Source organism: Peromyscus californicus, unplaced genomic scaffold (assembly GCF_007827085.1).
Source record: "Peromyscus californicus insignis strain IS unplaced genomic scaffold, ASM782708v3 Scaffold_15__1_contigs__length_86483966, whole genome shotgun sequence".
Lineage (NCBI taxonomy): Eukaryota > Metazoa > Chordata > Mammalia > Rodentia > Cricetidae > Peromyscus > Peromyscus californicus.
In genome coordinates this window covers 8,723,550-8,744,828 of record NW_026294447.1, presented here as the reverse complement: position 1 = coordinate 8,744,828, position 21,279 = coordinate 8,723,550, and the positions used below count along the sequence as shown (strand labels likewise).

The following is a 21,279-nucleotide window of genomic DNA, read 5'->3' as shown; positions in this document are numbered from 1 at the left end:
AGTTTCCACCTAAAAACTGAGAAAAAAAGATTCTAAAACGGAGCTAAAATGCAAACTCCCTGTATCATGCCAGAAGAAAAGAGCCATCTTCTGCTATGGGACAGGAGAAAAGCCAAATTAATTAAGGGACTATTCTATTACTAATCTCAACTTTTTGATTCTATTCTGATTCTTTAAACTTTTCTTAAAGTATAAATTTTATATCAAAATTTACAAGATTAATATATATAGATATATATATACATTTTAAACTTTGTTAAGATATAAATGGTCATATAGAGTACTAACTAATTCTAAAAAGTCGCATATATAGTCTTTGTGTTCGAGTCTCTTATCAGTTTTTTGCAGGAAATCACGGTCAGGCCTAACATCAACTGAAGTCTCCAGGAAGAAGATGGGGCCCCACAACAACAACAATTCCATGTGGACAATAATAATATCACTAAGCTGACAACCATCATCTACAGATCAGCTTTGAACTACAAGGTGCTCAGAGCAATTTTGAGATGACTAGCTAATAGTCCCAGTTCAATTAAAATTTAAAGTTGACTTTGGAGTTGGAAAATGGCTCTCTCCTTCTTTAAACTCAAGATACAAATGGCGTCCAACGTGGTGGCAAGAGTTTCCACCTAAAAACTGAGAAAAAAGATTCTAAAACGGAGCTAAAAACAGCTTCCTAATTGTCTCTCTCAAATGAGCAGCAGCTGCTGGTTTGAGCTACTGGTGGATTCCTAGCGTGCGTGCTCAACCTGCAGTATGGCGGGAATGAGGCCTCTGCAAGTGGCACATTAAGCTGCATGGTGGATTTAGAGTTTGCTAGTACAAAACAAAAACAGAAGTTTCTGGGCTAAACACTGCTTGGATAAAAGCATAGACCCACGATAGCTCCCAGAACTGGCGGTAAAGTACCATAGCCCATGTTGGGAAGCTGAGGTGGGCAGAGCCAGCAGCCACAGCTGCTGCAGTTTAAAGCAACAGATTCACAATAAGACAGTTTCAGATGTAACAGTTTACAATGTGTATAAAATATACGTAGGCTTAAACGAGACAAAAAAAGGTGATATATACAGTTATATAAACAAATACATAGTTTTAAAAAATAAAGTCTTTAAAGAGACAGTAAAATTAATATAGAAAATAAGCCACGTAAAGATGAATATTACACAGAGAATCTGGATTGTTTTGTCTTTGGGATTCTTAACTGCAGAGAGATATTTGATTGTAAAGGAAACTGAGTTAAACCAATATGCATATTTTAAAGATATCTTGACTTCAAAATTTGGATACAAGGATATGTTGCTTTGGAAAGGAGATTCTGCTTTTGTTCCCACAGAAAGCCAGAGGCTATGGATTTGTTCCAGATTAAGATACATCAGGTTTGACCAGCCAAGACCCCCTGAAAGGTCTCTGATGACACCATGACCCAAATGATCCAACATCCAGAATTGTTTGAAGGCAACTGGCTCAGACAATACAGCCTCATGGACTATTCCATAATCCTAAAATTTTCTTTGTGTCCCCATAAGATACAGCGCCCCCCTCCAGCAGGAAGTAGTAAGAGAAGCTACGCCCAAATTCCCAAATTATATGTAATTTTACTTTGTTAAGGTTAAAACCTTCCTTTTTGAAAAAAAAAGGGGGGGGCAAGTGCTGTGGGATGTTCTGTATGGCAAATGTGTTGCTGATTAGTCAATAAATAAAACACTGATTGGCCATTGGCTAGGCAAGAAGTGTAGGCAGGACAAGGAGGAGAATAAAGCTGGGAAATGGAAGAATAAAGCTGACAGAGAGACACTGTCAGCCGCCATGATGACAAACAGCATGTGAAGATGCTGGTAAGCCACGAGCCATGTGGCAAGGTATAGATTAAGAGAAATGGATTAATTTAAGCTGTAAGAACAGTTAGCAAGAAGCCTGCCACAGCCATACAGTTTGTAACCAATATAAGTCTCTGTGTTTACTTGGTCAGGTCTGAGCGGCTGTGGGACTGGCAGGTGAGAGAGATTTGTCCTGACTGTGGGCCAGGCAGGAAAACTCTAGCTACACTTCCTCATACTTCATGGCCTACAATGGATACCTGTGCATCAAATTATCAGCAGAGGGGCTGAACAAGATCGTTTCTATCCATCTGGAAGATGGCATTGGTAGTGGACATGAGAGATCATTGCCATCAATGTCAGACTCCGTATGTAGCTTTATGCAATAGGAAGCATCTAGGAACCCAGAGACAGTTTCTGTCTTCAGTCATCTCTGCTCTTTCCTGTTTCTTTATACACACACATCTACTGAAAAGAGGTTTAGTTGACAGTCTCTGAAGGGCAGTTTTTCTAAGAAGATGAGATTGATATTTCTCTTGAGAAGTCAACTGTGAGATGTCTTCTCCCTCGTTATCCTGATCTTCATCTAATCCAGGTAACTTCCTAGTTAATGATTTGATTATCTGTTTCTTTTTTACTGTTCTGGTTTTGGGGAGTGCCAGAGAGGTTGTGCATTTTTTCAAACAGTGGGCAGGGTTCTGGGTCAGTAACAAAAAGGCATTTTAGCTTCAATCAGGATTGGGACAGTTAGGGACATTCTCACTGAAATCAGGGCTTAAATTTCACACTAAAACATAAGCTCCAGTTTTTACTCAGTGAGTGGGAAACACCTGGTGCCTTTTTTTAGACTTGATCTGTTACACTGAAATACTCTTAGTATCTGGAGAGTGGTTAGAGGCTAAATACAGGCCTGGAGTTTGCAAAGTCTGTATTCTTGAGTTGCTTGCTCATCAACTTGTTCCCATTTAACATTTTGATTAGAATGAACTTGTCAATCAAAACAAAAACAGGACAATCAATTCAAGAGGATAGAAATAGAGATTGTTAAAACCATTGGCATTAACAAAACGACTTAGTTTAACATGTTATACGAGACCCAACATTTTGGGATGTTTCACATTAATAATCATGGTTGTACTGTAACTTCTGACTGTTATCTCTTGTCCATGCAACAAAACCTGTCAGTAGTTTTCCTTGAAACAAGAAGTTCCAAGGTCATGAAAATTTGTCTACAACCCAAGACTAAAAAGCCATAGTTTTTGTGAGTCAGCCATGCTAGTAAAGCCAATGATTCCTTTAAAATGTGGCTGGTTCTTCTCGCACTGAAGCAACCACACTAATACATTTCATTGGAACTACTCTTATGTCTAGATGATTAGCAGCTGTTCATTATGAATAGTTCCCATGCCTTAACACAAACTAAGTAAAAAAAAAAGCCAATATTTTTATAATTCCCTCTCTTATGGATAAAGGCCAATACTTTTTACGGCACGTGGAAATTGCTAGAACATTTTGTTCTGTCGCCTTTATTTCTGTGAAGCACAAGGAAGAGCATCAGCCTTGAGTTGTGCGCCATGAATGCAAATGTCAGCACAGAGAGAGAACAGATAACTCCTAGTCCTGTTATTCAAAGATCTATGATGTAACAGCACACACTCCCTCCCCCTGCCAAGGACCTCCATCATCCCTCTAAGGATTTCATGGAAAATGCTTTAAGAACAGGACCACGCTTGGGGAGCTTATGCTCCTAATTTTATACCACATCTTTCTCCCCTGTCAAGGACATTATTCAACTCTAGGAAATAAATGTTAGTTGTAATTATTATTACAGATAATGAAACTACAATGACTGCTAGATGTTGGAGTTGAATTACAGAGAATGCTTGCCAGCATGTATGAGGCTCTACTTTTAATCCCTGGTAGTGGCAAAAATAAAAATAAAATGAGAAGCAAACTACAGTAAAGTTATTAGGTTTTTAATCCATGTTTGCTGAATTCCATGTCGAAAATCTTATATTCCTTAAATGACATTGGCAATGCCCATAATCTAACTCCTTTTTCTAGCCTATCTCCAATATCGTACTTCACTCTAGTCCCCAGAAGGTATATGCCAAGAGCCCCAGTAGTGAACTGCATCTAGTCTTGAAGTGTATAAACACGTAAAGCTCCATGTTTCACACATACTTGGCTTAGGCACAAAGTCTTGGTGATTTCTCTATCTCCTTTGCGAACCTGGTCCTGGAGGCCTACATATTTTTATATGAATGTCAGTACATGCCATTCTTCTCAATAGCTATAGAACTTTCTTTCTGGTGTGTAGGCAAACATCTCTAACTTAATGCTGACTGGGTAAAATAACATTCTTTTTCAGCTTTCAAAGATTTTCAAAAACAATATAGGTCTCATTTAGAAAAACAAAGAAATAGGATTAGAACCTTCATTAAAAAAAGGAGACTTTCTAAAGAAATTATTAAAAAAAAATGTTCCTGCAAAGGACTAGAAATTTCTTTTCTCTAGAGAATCAAAAAATATATTTAGGGCTGTCAAGATGGCTCAGCAGGTAAAGGCGCTTGCTCTAAAGCCTGAACACTCACATTAAATTTCTGGAATCCACAGAAGGAGAGACCCTACTTCCACAAATTGTCCTCTGAGCTCACATGCCATGCCATATGAACTCCTGTATGTACATACACATATACGCACATACAAACACACACAGGTATGCACCCTGACAGCTCACAAATAATGACATGAAGACTTCTTGCTAATTATAAAAGCTTGGCCTTTAGCTTAGGCTTGTTTCCAACTAGCTCTTGTAATTAGTTAACCCATATTTTTTAATCTACATTCTGCCACGTGGCTTTTTACTTTTCCTTAGCATGGCATGTCCAACTTGCTCTGATTCTGCTGGCAAAATCCACACACATAGACTCCTCCTCCCAGTTCCTCTCTCTGCCTGGAAGTGCCACATATCCTCTCCTGCCTAGCTTTTGACCATTCATCTTTTTAATAAACCAATCAGAAGGCACCTTAGGCAGAGACACATCTTTACAGTGTACAAAAAGATTATCCCACAACATGCATGAATGCTTGTAAATTTAAAAAATAGATTTAATGTTAATCTGATGAAATTAATATATTTTTAAGACAACAAAAAATAAATATAACTACCAGACTCAAGTGAAAATGCAGCTGATCTGGAAAGGGGTGGGTAGGTAGAGGGAGGCCTTAACTAAAGGATGACACCTATGTAGAGAAGACAAATATCCCATAACTGGTGAAGGGAACACATCAAAACTGCACTGTTTTATTTGCATTACTCAATAGGCTTGTGTGATATTTTTTCCAATGAATTTTTCTTTTGGTCCAAATTTTCTATATAAAAAAGTGTTATGAATACAGAATTTGGAAAATGCTCTTTTTTTTTTTTTTTTTTTTGATTTTTCGAGACAGGGTTTCTCTGTGTAGCTTTGCGCCTCTCCTGGAACTCACTTGGTAGCCCAGGCTGGCCTCGAACTCATAGAGATCCGCCTGGCTCTGCCTCCCGAGTGCTGGGATTAAAGGCGTGCGCCACCACCACCCGGCGGAAAACGCTCTTTTAAAAAATAATTGAGAAAAAATACAGAGGTATCTAATCAATAGCAACTTTAAAAGCCTTTCTGAAGTCATTTGTTTTAAGCAATGGCTTAACAATTATTTTAAGCACCAAAACATTGATCTGAAGTAATGGAGGAAATTGTGTTACCATTGATAGAATTCATGTGGTGCTGTCCCAAAATATGGCACAGTGGCATTTGACGAAATAGCTGAAGCTCCAAGGTCACTGTCTCCTTCTCCCACCACTGACACTTGAAGTTCGCCTTAGAGGTACTGTGACCTTCACCTAAAGCATGTGGTGGAACTCACTGCAGAGATGTTCTCCTTTATGTCCTAAAAGTCATGGGGGTTCAAGGAAGACTTCAAGCAGATCCAGCCATGCGCCCCATGAATCAGCAGTAAGCCGCTCTTCTGTTTTCAGTCATGTATCTGCAGGAAGTGCACTCCTCATCAACCCTAAGCATAGAAATGGAGAATTTAGCTAAGCATTTTGCCGATAGTCCCAGCACTTTGGAGGCTGAGGCAAGAGCATCACTTGAGCCCTTGAGTTACAGGCCAGCATAAATAAATAATGAGATTCTGTTTATAAAAAGATACAAAACAAAACAGATTTCCTATTTCTTTTGTTCTACATTTACAAAGGCTCTCAGATTGTGTAAAACTTACGTTGAGAAAATCTGCATGTCTTTCTCTTGTTAATTTGTCTTTTTTTAAATAGCTGTCTCCACTGTGAACCTAGGAGTGAGACAAATATATTTTTTAGTTATGACATTCAACAAATCTGTTCTCCTTCTCTCTCTCTCTCTCTCTCTCTCTCTCTCTCTCTCTCTCTCTCTCTCTCTCTCTCCACACACACACACACACACACACACAGACAAGCACTTCTCTATAATCTTTCATGTAGTATTCATCAAACAAGTCACAAAATGTCTTTAAAATCACAATCAGACCTGGCCTCTGTGCTGTCTACTGCCTGTAGTTCTGAAGTACCACACATGGGTTATAGGGAAACAAAGTTAAAATGTATATCTGCACTTGCATTTTTCTCATTAGCAAAATGGGATTAATGGCTCTTTCTTCTCTAGACTGTTATTCCAAATGCTGTAAACTAACATACACACATTTTTTTTAAAAAAGAAAGAAAAAAGAAAGTCACTGGACCATTTGTGAAATAACTCTTTGAACAGTGTCTCAGGGTTTCGATTACTGTGAAAAGACTTCATGACCAAGGCAACTCTTATAAAGGAAAAACGTTTAACTGGAGTGGCTTCCATTTTCAGAGGTTTAGTCCATTATCATCATGGTGCAACATGGTGTGATGCAGGCACACATGGTGCTGGAGAAGGAGCTGAGAGTCCTACATCTTGACCCATAGGCAACAGGAAGTGAACTGAGTGTCATGCTGAGCAAAACTTGAGCAAAGGAGACCTCAAAGCCCACCCCCACAGTGACATGCTTTCTCCAACAAGGCCACACCTACTCCAACAAAGCCACACCTCCTAGTAATGCCATGCTCTATGAGCTTACAGCAGCCAATTACATTCAAACTACCACAATCAATAACTGGTAGCAATTATCACTCAGATGACATTGGGTTTTTAATTAGTTACAAGTTAAGCTTTATCTGCATTTACAATATTTGATGACAGTGATAACATCAGGAAATTGCACATATTTTGGATGTTCTTATTCAAAAATATGTACTGATCAGTTCACAATCAAGTTTCTGGAGGCCATTTATATAGAAAGAAACTTTAAAAAGATGGGGTGTCTCCGTTCAGCCCCATCAGTATTCATGGCCTCTATCTTTGTAAGTAGGTCTCCTGCCTGGAAATCTCTCTCACTTCCTCTCCTCAGCTGAGTGAGTCACCCAACCCTCAGTGAAACCATCTGCAGACCTCCCCAGCTCTACAGTCATCGCTCCCACTTCCCTCCTCTCATAGAAGCTGTAACTGTGGTTTATAATGACTATTTCTGTGTATTATAACTGATCACGAATTTGGTGTTGCTTTATTATAAAATTTTTTAAGACAACACACACACACACACACACACACACACACACACACACACACACACACACGAAACCCTGTATCTTCATCTCTTGGTGACTAACAGGAAGCTGGCAGATAAGAAGTAAAGAACTCCCTCTCTACATCTATCGAAAATAGAACAATTTCTATTCCTTGTGGATAGTAGAGGAAAAACAAAATCTGCATTCATATACATATACGTGTGTGTGTGTGTGTGTGTGTGTGTGTGTGTGTGTGTGTGCGTGTGTTTATAGGTATCAAATACAAATCCCTTCCTCCCGAGTTACTAATCAAAGCGGAATCTGAATCCACAAGAGCGCGGCCCTGGAGGTGACAACCGTGGATGTTCTGCACTTCCACCTAACTGGATGTTTGACAAAGACATTCAAAATCTTAATGCAGAGGAGACCCCACGGCGCTCAAAAGGAAAGCTGATGGAAAAGCACACCTAGCATATTGGCTCTTCCTGACATGCATATCTTCCCATTCCCCCTGTACACTATTCATAAATTAAATTTATGTTTGATTAATAACTTGTTTTTGGCTTTTGTGCTCGGTAATAGAAAAGTCGTAGACACTATCGTCAGTCACTGTTTCTCTGCACATAGTAGATATCATCGCTGAGAAGCCCCTCCAGCCAGTGCAGTCGCCCTTCCTCTATGATCAGGCTTGCGTTTTTTTGTTTTTTTTTTTTGTTTGTTTGTTTTTTAATTTTACTTCACAGAAGGAGCTCCAGTCTGATAAGCGCCATCTCTTCCTCCTGTTTTTCTGATTCCCTTTCAACACCTGGGACGCAGTGCTGGCTGGCTAGGAGTTTGTTCCCTGAGTATTATTGAAATGGTTGGTACCATTTTCCTCCAAATGTAGCTGTTTTCAATGTGTACTGCGGTATGCTTGAGAACCCACGCTCTCTCCATCCACAGCGCATGCGCCCTTGCACCCTGCCAGGCTGTGATCACCAGCCAATTTTCAGCTGCAAGCCCATAGTTTTTATTTTATTCTGGGAAGCTATAAAAATAACAATTCCACATCACTTTCTAATTCATAAAGCGACTTTAGTCTTTTGCTTTCTAATTCCTTTCTTTTCTCCTTTATAGGCCTGCCAATGCTGTGGCCTTTGCTGCCCTTACATATTTAATCAGAGTAACCAATGCTGAGAATTTTTATAAGAAATTAAATTTGATCTGTTTTGAAACATTTATTTATTCCATATGGCATTTAAAGCAACTGAATTATTTTTGGTCCTGATGTTGCAGAAACTAGATTAGAACTTTCGAGGGGAAAAATATACACAAAGCGGAAGCCCAGGAGCAGTTTCGTCGCAAAGAGCTTCTGTGAAACAGAAATGAACAGACAGTCTAAGAGAACTGGAGAAATTACAAGAAAATTTTGCTGAATTTGGAGTCACGAACACAAGGCTCAGTTTGGGGGCTAAATTAGATTTTCTGTGGCTGCGGCCCTGTGTTTTTGTTCCGTGTGTATATCATGTAAGAGCCATGCCATGGGACCCTGGGACTGCAAGGAATGAGTTGAAAGGGCTAAGTGGCCTAGTCCAGCCTGCCTGCACTTTGCACAGATCCAAGAAATGCCTGGTTATTTATGACTATTGAAGAGACAGGCACGTGATGCAATGCTGTTCAATCTATAAAGTGTGACATTTTTCTTCTATAGTTTCATAAATGCAGAAGCTAGAGATGGGCATTTTGGAATTAGCTGAAGCCATTTTCTTATCACAAAACAAATGAATTAACAGGCAAGGGGAGAAAGGTTCACTAGACACAAAAGCTGAGGCCGGATTATCACACTTCACCTGAAGTCCACTACCATGTATGAGTGGAGTGATTAAACCAATGTGAAGCATAATTTTTAGTGTGATGTTTGTTGGTTGGTTGTTGACATTTTAAAAACAGGAAAAAAAATTGTAATACATAGCAAGGTTGCTGAAAAATAAATATAAAGTTCTATGAGCATGCTTCCACTGGGGCCAGTAGGACACTGTGGTTAGGAACTATTACATTCTGCTTAGTCCTTAACCACAGTCCCTAGAAAAGCCTGCAGGAAAGACCACCACTTGGAACATATGTTACAAAGCTGATGGGAACAGACGTTTTCAGCAGTTAGGAGCACGGCTGCAGTTTTTTAGGCTCTCTGGGTTCCAGGCGTGAGTCATGCTTCCTGTTAAGCCCACAGACGGCCTCTGTTTGAGATTTTGTTATTTGGTAACAGAATGGAAGCAGAATGGTTCTGTGTCAGTGAGCTGGAAGCAATCAGCATTTACTGGGCTTACACACATGAGAAATGCAAATAGGTTTCATTTACAGGGATATGGGTTGGTGGCTTGACTCAAACACTTCATGCTCTTAGGAAGAAGGAAGTTAAACCACAGGCTTAATCCTTGACTAAATCTTGAGGTATTTTGTACCACAAATGAGAAAATTGAAACCAAAACGTGTTCTGTCCTTCCAAAATCAAGGAGCTGAGCTCTTACTTCAGAGGCTGGCAAACCCATCACTCTGGATCATTTCACTTGGTTCCCATCCACTGGTTTACTTTAATGGTCTGCCCCAAGCCTGGCTAGGGCAGAGCCAGCAAACCATGAGTGCCAGCTGTGGGAACAGAGACTGGATGCTGGTAAGGCTTGAAGAGACAGCAAGGAGTTTACAAGGACATGAAGGATCAGTGCTTCATATCTGCAGGTTGTATTCCTGCAAGTATTCCTTGTTGAACAACTGCCAACTGGAAACCAAAATGTATTTGTATTGAACATGTACAGACTTTGTGTCTGAATTGTTCCCTATATAATACAGTGTAAAACCTACTTCCATTGCACCATCAAGGTGTTAATTTTTCTACGCAATCTAGAGTGAGTAGTGGGAACACATAGGTTGTGTGCAATGTTATATCAATGTATACAAGGGACTTCAGCATTGATGGGTTTAGATATTCACTAGGGTCCCAGAATTAATCTCTCCTGGATAGAGACAGACAATCGAATTGCTGAATGTCTCCATGTAAGTATGGGAGACCTCTTATTGTTTGGAAACAGCTATTAATCTGAAAATTTACTATCTTCTCTGCTGTAAGAATCACTAATAACAATGCTGAACATCGTTGTTCCAGAAAGACAGAACAAAAGTTGAGGAGAGGATCCTTCGAAGCCATTTCCTACACAAAGTTCTCTGCCAATTACAGATGTTAGCCATGGTACCTGTACTTCAGATAGCAAGAGAAGGGCTGGGCTGTAGTAGTAGAGCACTTGCTGAATGTCAGATACTAGGTCCCAAGTACCACCCAATAACACAGCAGACATGAAAGCAGGAGAGGGAGGGGTGCTTTAAACTTAGTGGACATGAGTGTTTTATTTTAATCCACCTGTTTATTATCAAGGCAAAATGGTTTAAGAAAACTGCAACTATTTTCAACTATTCTTCATATGAGAAAAATAGCCCAGAGGACAGAGGTTGTATGTGGTTTAAGAAATAAGTGATTTGGAAATTAAGAAGTAGAGACGAATTCAATTAATTATGAGAATCTATAAGCGAAGAGCGACCTCACCAAACCTGACTTATTTAATACTCACAGTAAAGACAATACAATTCTTAATGACTCAGAATTTCAGGCACAAAATATGTCCATCTGTTTCCAAGGTTTTCAAATGAATGTTTAAATCAGTGAGTATTGATACTTTCACTAATTCAGTCAATAAACAGTGCTAACGCCTTCCTGAAATATATGGACTATTTTCTTAGACTATAAAAAGAACAGAATAAAGTAGCACGCTTTTGTATTTCTGAAGCCCTTCAGCTAACAGAAGAAACACATGACGCTGGGTGCCTCTCTGTAGTAGTTGGGATACACATGGTGTCAAATATTTGTTAAGTGGAATTTGACTTTATTTTGAACTAATAAGCTAGTCTGTTTTTTGCTTCATTGGTGATGGCAGAAGACAGGACAGTCCTGGTGAAGAGACAAAGGACATCATTAATCATGCATGGTACAGCAAGAAGCATGAGCATGAACATGTTTGTGTCAGTCTCTCTTGCTGCCTACTCCCAGACTCATGGGGAGACAGGGAGTGCCCACGCAGATGGCTGAAGCTCTGGGCTACACCGGAGAAATACTAAGCATGGTCTTGCTAGCTGCTGCTTGGCATGGAGGAAGACACTTCTTAATCCTTTAAAACCGGAGTCTGTGGACACTGCACTAGGGAAGAACTCCTTACAGTACTTTGCAACCTGGGCATGTATGTACGACACACAGGCCATCCAGTATCCTGTGAAGAATATTTCCACAGTGTCAATCACAAACTCAAATTCAGTGCTGGAAAGGTCATGTGTGGGCTGCAATCAGAAGTCCAGTCTATCTCCCTTCAAATTTCTGACCATCTCCTTTAAAAAGATCTAGAAGTTTCTATATCCTTACATGTGGATTGCTTTTCAGAGCCAGAGAAAAATCCAGCTGGCAACAGTCATATCTCAGGTGCCTGGCTGTGAAATGAGATTTTTAAGGCACAATGCAAGGCACAATGTATCCACTTAAGGCACCTTCTGTTGTTCTTGGTGTCAACATATGTTAGGGTCTATGCAAGGAGAGCTCAGCCCAAGTGTCAAGTGTTCTCAGGGTTAAACTACTCTGAGTGTGTTATTTAGCAGCATGGATGATAACAATCTGTTTATTTGGGAATATTTATAAGTATGGGAATAGGTTGATAGGCCTGGAAATTAAGAAATGTAGAGTAACACAACTGGTTACTTGAACAGAGTGTTCTCATTGTAAATTATTAAAGTTTGGTGCACCTATCAGAAGTCAGTTGAGAAAAACTAAAATCAAAAGAGTTTCAATATAGGAAATAAGAGGCTGATGAATTAAGTCATGAAAATGACTTCTTCAATCTAGCCTATGGTACCAAAGGGGAGCTTTGCAAAATCTCCCCAATATATGACTTCAAGAATCTCTGTAATATTATGAGTCCATTATCTCAGCTACTAATCAATCAATTGATACTCCTAGTTTAAGGGGTTGAAATCTAATACTGTCCTGATAGTTTTGGAGCCCCTGGTAAATAGTTCTATGTAACGAAGTCAAGAGAGTGTGGTTCTCATGTTATAAATATTGTTCTTATATTTCTGCCATGTGAGCAGATAGCCACCTACAAACCAGGAAAGAGGGTCCTCAGCCAAGCCTGACCATGCTGAAGGCTGACCTGCGACAGTTTGACTTACAGAACTAAGAGAAAGAAGTATAAGTTATGCAGGATTCCCAGATTCCAGTATTTTGTATGGACAAACTGAACCAAGAAGACAACCATCCAATACTTGCTTGTCTATCTTGAAAGCCTAGCTTCCTCTATCCCAGAGAAATAACAGGGAATCTCCTTCACAGTGCATATCTCACACAAGTATTTCAGTTTGACACACTGTGGTTTTGAGCTTTGCAGAGAAACAATTACAGTATATGTGTAATTCTAACCTTTTCCTGGTAATACAGGGACACATGATGAGTCTGTATTACTAGCAGATAATCCAGTCAAGCAGGATGGCTAAACATGAAAGCGGGTGACAACACACGCATGTGAATGTCATGAGATCAATAACATGCTATTGATAGTGACAGTGATACAGTAGATCCATACACTTTGCACTACCTCTTAGAGAAGGAAATCTGTGATGTCCCAGGTCAGTGGACACAGCTCAGTGGAGTCTGGCACCAGCACACCTGCATAGCAAGTGACCTTAATGGAGCTATAGAGTCACAAGAATTTGCAGGCAGCTCCTAAAAATATTAAGATGGAAAAAAAAGTTAGAAGAAAGAATTGAGGTGTGCAGATCAAACTCTTCTGTTCGCAGTTGGTGATAAGTACTCCAAATATTCCCTCAAAGAAAAAAATCCAATCAGATTTCTTGATATGTCTTCTGGATTGTATCTATTCAAATGAATAAAATGAAAAGAAAAAGACTTACTGGGAATGATAAGATAGGTAACTAGAAACGTGGTTTGTCTAGTGAGTGAATTTAAAGGATCCATTAGCGTGTACGTAAAGAAATGGCGAGATGGATCAACAGGTATAGAGAGGCCTGCAGCCAAGCCTAACAACTTAGGTTCAGTCCCCAAAACAGGCATGGGGGGAGGAGAGAGCTAACTTCTGCAGCAACCAGGTTGCCCTCTGACCTCTCTACTCCCTCCTCACATACACAAGAAATAAAAGCAACTTTTTAAAAATTAAAGTATTGGTTAAGGAAAATCAGATTTCATCTGTAGGCCAACAAAGAACAAAAGAATGGCACAAAAAAGCAGTGTATGAAATGAATGAATGGGGAAAAATACTCAAGGCAGGGAAATGAACTGAAAATAAGGCCATTGTATTCTCTAAAGTGCATGGTGGCCTGTGTTTGATTGTAATGATGCCAAGAAAAGCAATGGAAAAGGACTCAGTCCATATAATGAATCAACAGAATTCAAAATATCGTTCATCAGCTTTTAGAGGGTTGAATTATGGAGGGCTGCCGGGTGCTTCTTGTACCCACCTCAGTAAACTCATTCTTGACCTGATCTTGGCCACATGCCTTTAGTCCCAGCACTTGGGAGGTAGAGGCAGATGGATCTCGGTGAGTTTGATGCCAGTCTGGTCCACAAAGAGAGTTCCAGGACAGCCTCAAAAAAAAAGAAAGAAAAAGAAAAACAAAACCCAAAAAACTTGGCCTTGGCTTCATTTCCTAACAAGACCTTCTTTAAACACAAAATAGACAAAGAGTCAGCTTTCAGCGTTTCTTCATTCTCACTGTTACCCTTGATCGTATCTAGATAACACTGACAAATTCTTTCACATTTCTCTAACATCTTCCTCATTTTCTTGTTCACCCATTTTTTTTTATTGTATTACTTTCATGTAGTAGGAAACACTAACAGAATGTACTCAGCGCATAGATGTTTACATGCACAGCATAGTATTGTTTTCTATAGACACAGTGCTGTATGGACAACCTCTAAAGCTTATGCACCTTGAATACTTCAATGTTATCTGTTGATGGGCAACTCTTCATTTCCTTATCCTCCAACTCCTGGCAACCACCACACACTCTTTTACCTAATGCTTGGCTACTGTAGATACCTCACATAAATGGAATCACATGGTATTTGTCCTTCTGTGATGTTCTTATTTAACAGAGCGTTATGTCCTCACCAATTGCTGCATATTGCAAGATTTGTTTTTCTTCAAAGCTGAGAAATATTCTACTGCAAACATACAGCACCTATTCTTTCTTCTACTCATCCATCTCTCTGCAGACACTGCTGGTGTTTCTCTGATTTGGCTGTAGTTATTATTGCTGTTATGAATGAACATGGGTGTGCTAACACTTTGATAATATCTCAACTATAGCCTTTTTGATACAGCAGAGAGATAGTTGACCGATATGGTACTTTGATTTTTAACTTTTAAAATGTTTTATTATATGTTTAGTCATGTGTATATATGTGTGTCCATGTTGGGTGTGTGCACGTGCAAGTGAGATGTGCACAGAGTCTAGAAGAGGGCATTGGATCCCCTGGAGTAGGTGTTGCCGGTGGTTAGGAGGACTCAAAGTGGGTGCTGGGAACTGAACTTGGGCTTTCTATGCTTTTAACCCTTGAGCCATCTCTCCAGCCCTGGTTTTTAACTTTCTAATGAGCCTCCCTCATTAGGAAGAGAAGCAGCCACCTTGTACACCTCTGCCAATAATCTTCAAAAGTTCCAGTCTTTACTCATTGTCACCAACTCTTATCTTTGAACTTTTTCATGACAACCATGCTAATAGATGTAAGACCATACCTTATAGTGGTTTTGATTTACATTTCTGTGACAACTAGTAACATCTTTTCATGTACCTGCTGGTCATTTTTGTTATGTTGAGGACAAGCTTATTTTAATTTAATTATAATTTTTTTATATTAGATTATGGTAGTTCATGATAGATTTTGAAAATTATCTCATTTTATAATGTCTATCTTGTGAATATTTTCTTTTTTAAAAAATTAACTATCTATAAAAACTTGGAAATAAACAAACATCACCCACCAAAACTAACCAAGCCAAAAGTCTATACATCTTAATGAACTTCTATATAGTTAGAGTAGGCATCCTGACTCTATGAAGCTTCACCTTGGATTTTACACTTTCACAGCTGAATATATATTTATGTGCTTATTCACCACCAAAACTAATCCATGACAGTTAGAACTAGAGAAACAATTAGTCCTTACCCTCTTTCACGATTTGTATCTATTACCTGCATTCAGTCCTTTGTGAATCTCTATATTTGCTCCTTCTTCTTCTATTTCTTCTTGTTACATTGTACCCACATGTACATATGTGTGTGTGTGTGTGTGTGCATATATTATTGGCTAGGTACTGAATATGAGAGCAATCATAATGTTTTTATTTTCATTCTGAGGTTGTGTGGTCTTACTTAATGCTATACCTTCTAAGTCCATCCATTTCCTTGCAAATTTTGTGATTGCTTTTTTCTTTAGAGTGAATAGTAATATATTATATATAGTGTTTTCATTATTTATTCTTTTGCTGATGGACAACAAAGTTGATCCTAATTATTTGTAACAGTAAACAGAGTAGCAATAAACACAGGGTTGTGAATATTTCTATGGTAGGATATGGAATTAAACTGGTGTACGCCCAGGAGTGAAATAGTCAGGACATATGGTGGCTCTAATTTTTAATTTTATGAGAAATCTCCACACTGGTTTCGGCAATAGCTGTATTAATTTGTACCCACACCAACAGTAAGTAAAGTTTCCTTGCTCTCCACGTCCTCTAATATTTGATATCAGATTTTTGAAGCAAGCTGTTCTGACACTACTGCAGAAGAAACACCCAGCAAAGCAAACAGACAACCCACAGAAAATCTTAAGTGTACCAGCTACACTTAAGACAAGGGACTAATCATCCAAAATTTACAAAGAAATTAAATACCAAGGAGGTAAAAATGTCAGTCAACAAATGAGCAAATGACGTGTGTAGGTAGTTTCCCAAAACAGAAGCACAATTGACTAGTAACTATTTTAAAATATGTACAGTATTACTTGCCATCAGGGAAACACAAATTATAATTACTTTGAGATACCACTTCACCCCAGTCAGGAAGGCTGTCTCTCTTTTTGGTAGGTTGCTTTGCTACTCTGTTGATGGTACAGAAGGTCTTTAGTCTTTCCTCTGCAGTCCACTTGTCTATTTTTACTCTAGCTAGGTATGTTTCTGGTATCCTAGCCACTGAGCTTAACATGTGGCTTCATGAGTCAGATAGTGTGCTAGATCCTAGATATTTAAGTGGAAATCTTGCTGCAGGGACTCATGCTCTTCAGGCTGGCACATAGATCTCCAGATATTGTAGGAAGCAACAGTGAAAAGTATATTGCTGGACCAAGGGAGAGAATTGCAGCCTTGGGTCAAAAATGGGCACTTTGTAAGGTTTCACAGGGGGAGGGATTCTTTTTTTTTTTCCAACATGATTTCTTTATTGAATCTTTGTACCCTGGTTCTGCTCATGTCCCATTCCCTCCATATCATACTTTCTCCCCTGCAGTGGCTCCCCAAATGAAAATTTAAAAAAATATAAAACCAATAAAAGCCAGCAAGCAAACAAACAAGAAAAACAACAACAACAAAATCCTCTTCACTCCTCCATCTTTCCTGCCTCTCCAACACCTCTTCATTCGTCCTGGTGGCATTTGGAGCTGCTGTGTGTCACACAGTCTACCCTTTTGTCCAAACAACTTTACTTGCAAGTGTTCTTTGCAATGAGTCACTGGTCTGGTTCAAGGCCTCTGGTTTCTGGTACACCATTATCACTGGATCCTCACCAAAACTTGTAGAAGTAACCGTCTTATTAAATAAGAAACACAGAGCCAATGTAAAGATAAAAGTCCAAGAGGTCAGAGCTAAGAGCCTTACCCTTCCTGCTTCAGCTAAGAAAGAGACTTACTTCCTGTGTGTTTGTCTTTATATAGACTTTCTGTTCTTCCTTCTCATTGGTTGTAAACCCAACCACATGACTGCCTCGTCACTGCCTGTCTGTACAGACCTCCAGGTCTTCTATGGTTGGTATTGAGATTAAAGGCATGTATCTCCAATGCTGGCTGTATCCTTGACCACACAGAGATCTACCTAGCTCTGCCTACCAAGTGCTGGGATTAAAGGCGTGCACCACCACTGCCCAGCTTTCGCTCTAATAGCTCTGACTCCTGGGCAACTTTATTTATTAAAATACAAATCACATTTCAGTACAAATAAAATATCACCATAAAAACTCCTCTCCAATATCCCACAGCCACCAGTGTCATGGAGACCCTGCAGTTATCATTCTAGAGGACCAGTCCCTTCACAAGCTCCAGCAGGTCATTAGAAGGGGTAGATGTTAGCGTAGGCCAACCCCAGGCCTGGCTGTGGCCCTGTGTGGTAGTTGAGCTGGTGAGTCCAGGCCACTTGGGCCAAACCCCTCAGACAAGAGGCAGATCCAGCTCCTCTATGCCTATGCCATCAGGATCAGCTCTTCCCCACTCATGGTGAGGAGTGGTACCATCTCTCCCGAGTGCAGGGGGTGGGGGCAGCTCTTCCATGAGGAGGGTCAGTGCCAGCTCTCCTGCTGCAGCGTCCAACGAGGGGCAAGGACAAGATATCCCTAGGCCAGCAAAGGCCAGGGCTGGCTTAGCATGCATGGAAATCATGCATGATTCCCATGGCCCCATGAGGCAACACTGGCCACAGACCCCATCTGCAGCAGGACCCCAGAACTAGACATGACCCTTTGCAGCAGCTTGGGACCGGATGACATCTTGGCTCCGGGTAGAAGCACAGGCCACTCAGACCAGGATGGCTGTGGTGGTGGCATACATCCCAGACACCAACAAGGGCACAGGCTACACACAGACCCCAGGCTTCCGTATAACCTTTGTTGGCAACACAGACACTGGCTGCAGTGGGACAGTGGACCCAGATAGGGTCCTCGGCAGTGTAGTGGTATTTGCTCTGCCCATGACCTTGGGCTATACAACCCAAAGGAGGCAGTGGAGAAGGGTCACATGCCCCTTCTCCCTGATCCTGCTTGCGAGGCGGATTCTAATACTCCCGAACACAGAATGGAGTAGACAGCTGAAGTTATCCTCTGATCTGACCGGGAGTGAATCCACCTCGCCAGCAGGAGCAGGGAGAAAGGGCAGGTAGCACCACCTCCTTTGGGCTGTATAGCCCAAGGTCATGGGCGGAGCAAATACCACTACACCGCAGCATGGGTCTGAATGTCATCATTGCCCCAGGTGGCAGTGCAGGCCGCTCAGATCGACCCCAGCAGCAGCATGGCCCTTGGACACTAATTTGGCCCCAGATCTTGGGTATCCACATGGCCTTTCATTGTAACAGGAACCTTGAACATCAACTGACCCTGGCTTCAATAGGGCAACAGACTCAGACATAACCCTCAGCTGCAGCTCTGCCCCAAATGTCACCATAGCATCAGGTAGCAGTTCAGGCCACTTAGATCTGCATGGCCCCAGCTGCAGCATGTCCTTTGGCCACCAACATGGACTCAGGTGGCTGACCTGATCCCGGGCATCCACATGGCCCTCACAGGCAACATGGGGAAGTGATTTTTTTTTTTTTTTTTTTTTTTTTTTTTTTTTTTTTTTTTTTTTTGGTTTTTCGAGACAGGGTTTCTCTGTGTAGCTTTGTGCCTTTCCTGGAACTCGCTTTGTAGACCAGGCTGGCCTCAAACTCACGGAGATTCACCTGCCTCTGCCTCCCAAGTGCTGAGATTAAAGGTGTGTGCCACCACTGCCCGGCCAGGGGGGAGTGATTCTTAAACTCTGTCTTAAGGAAAGAATAAAATTTGTCAGAAATGCATGATTGGAGGACGAGAAATCCAAGCAGCTGCAGAGGCCAAGAGAAGAAGGAAAGTGTGGCTTTAAATGCAGGCCATTCATTCTCACATCTGGGACTTCGCATGCCTCTTGAATGCACACTTCTAATTACCATAGGCAGATTGACCCTCTTCACACTAAATAAAATGACAAAAGCAAGTCTTTGAGTATACTGTATTTCGAAGGCTCCTTGAAAGCACTTCCATCTAAGAATATGCCTGTTCCTTGACTTGAAGCCCCTGGGAGTCAGTAATAATTGGCGTAAGCGACTGAAGAGCAGGCGACCGTGATGCCTCATTCCTGTATTGGAAAAAGATAGAGTTCACCTTAGGTAAATAATGATTGTAGGTTATCTCAGGAGAAAGCAATTTTTGCTCTTTTACATCTAGCAATTTATAGCTGATGGCCTACACTGTGGATTGAGCTTACTTTTCAATCTTTTGTAAGTCACTTTCTACAGTGACGCACATGGCTATCATTTAACTTTAAACTTTATATCTAGTAGGGCTGGATGTGATGGTTTTCACCTGTAATTCCCAGTGTCTGAGAAGGAGAGGCAGGAGGACATGAGTTCAAGGCCAGTCTCAGCTCCATAGTGACTAGCCTCGGCTATAAGACAAAATGCTCCCAAAAGATATCCAATTCTTATTTTGTTTCATTTGGGATTTTAGTTACCTGTAAATACCTCATCCCAGGTCTCTAGCACCAAATCCCCAAATGGTAACCTTGTTATAGTGAGTTCTTTACACTTACTTTTCTTTGTGCTGTGTCTCTTCTTTCTTACACATCTCATTAAAATCGGATATTATCAGATACATGATTTAGTAACTGTAGAGTTTTTTAAATCATTTTATTTCACTTAGTCTCACTGTATCACCCAGTCTGGCTTCCAGTGACTTGACTGAGGCCATCTCTCAACCTCAGTTTCCAGAACAGATGGAACTGCAAGTACCCAACACCACGTTTGGCTAGAACATTGCTCACAGTCCCTAGTCCCTTCTGGTTTGTGTTCCATTCTAGAATCTCTAGTCCATGCATGATACTTCTTTTTTTGTTATAGATTCTCTATTTATATAGCCAGTATTAGCTTCCTGAGGATACCATCATAAAATACTACAAGATAGGTAGTTTTGAACAACAGAAATTTATTGTCTTCACGACTTGAGGGGCCATGTCGGGGAGCCTCGGCAGCCCCTTTCCATCTTCTGGATTGCTTGCTAGCAATTTTCATACTGCAGTTCAGTTGCTCAGCTGATAGCTCCACCAACCTGACCTCGGCCTTGCTTTGTGCAGGCAATCTCCCTGAGTATCTCTGTCTTTACTATAAGGCTAGAAGAACAGCTGGATTAGGAGCACACCCTGCTCTTCTAAGGCTGCAGCCAAGTTAGTGATGTCTGCAACAACTCTCTCTCTCTAAATCAGGTCACACTAAAATACCTTTTGTATGTTGCATACAGTCAGCCCACAGCAATTACTCATGGTGAGAGATAATAGGTGATTCTCAAGCTCATGGACTGTAGACTAAGAGACCCTGAAAGGACGAATAGGTTGAAACTTTATTACATTAGGAACTAAGAACCTTGACCTGTGTTACTTTCATATTAATTCCTTGTTTTTCATCATGGAGTAAGAAGGGTGAGTAGCTAATAACTACTGAAAGTCAGATAAAATAATAGTAGACCAAAATGATTGCTCAGTAGCTAGCATATAGCAAATGCCCAGTAAATGTCACCAATCACTACTAATTATATAAACTATGTCTAAATGTAAACAGGAATCACTCTTTTGAATACGATTAAAGTTAACAGTCTGTGAGGAGAGTGAGGCATTATGACTCGTGCCTACAGCCTCAGCACTGGGGAGGCTAAGGCAGGGGAATTACCACAGTTAAAGGCCTGTCTGGCCTACATGGTGAATATTAAGTCTGA

The 21,279-nt window shown here is 40.5% G+C and overlaps 1 pseudogene; it reads left to right on the top strand.

Moving 5' to 3' along the window:
- LOC128110604 (high affinity copper uptake protein 1-like) overlaps positions 1-12,677 on the top strand; it is a 54,077-nt pseudogene extending 41,400 nt beyond the window's left edge.
- Positions 12,678-21,279: the final 8,602 nt, after the last annotated feature.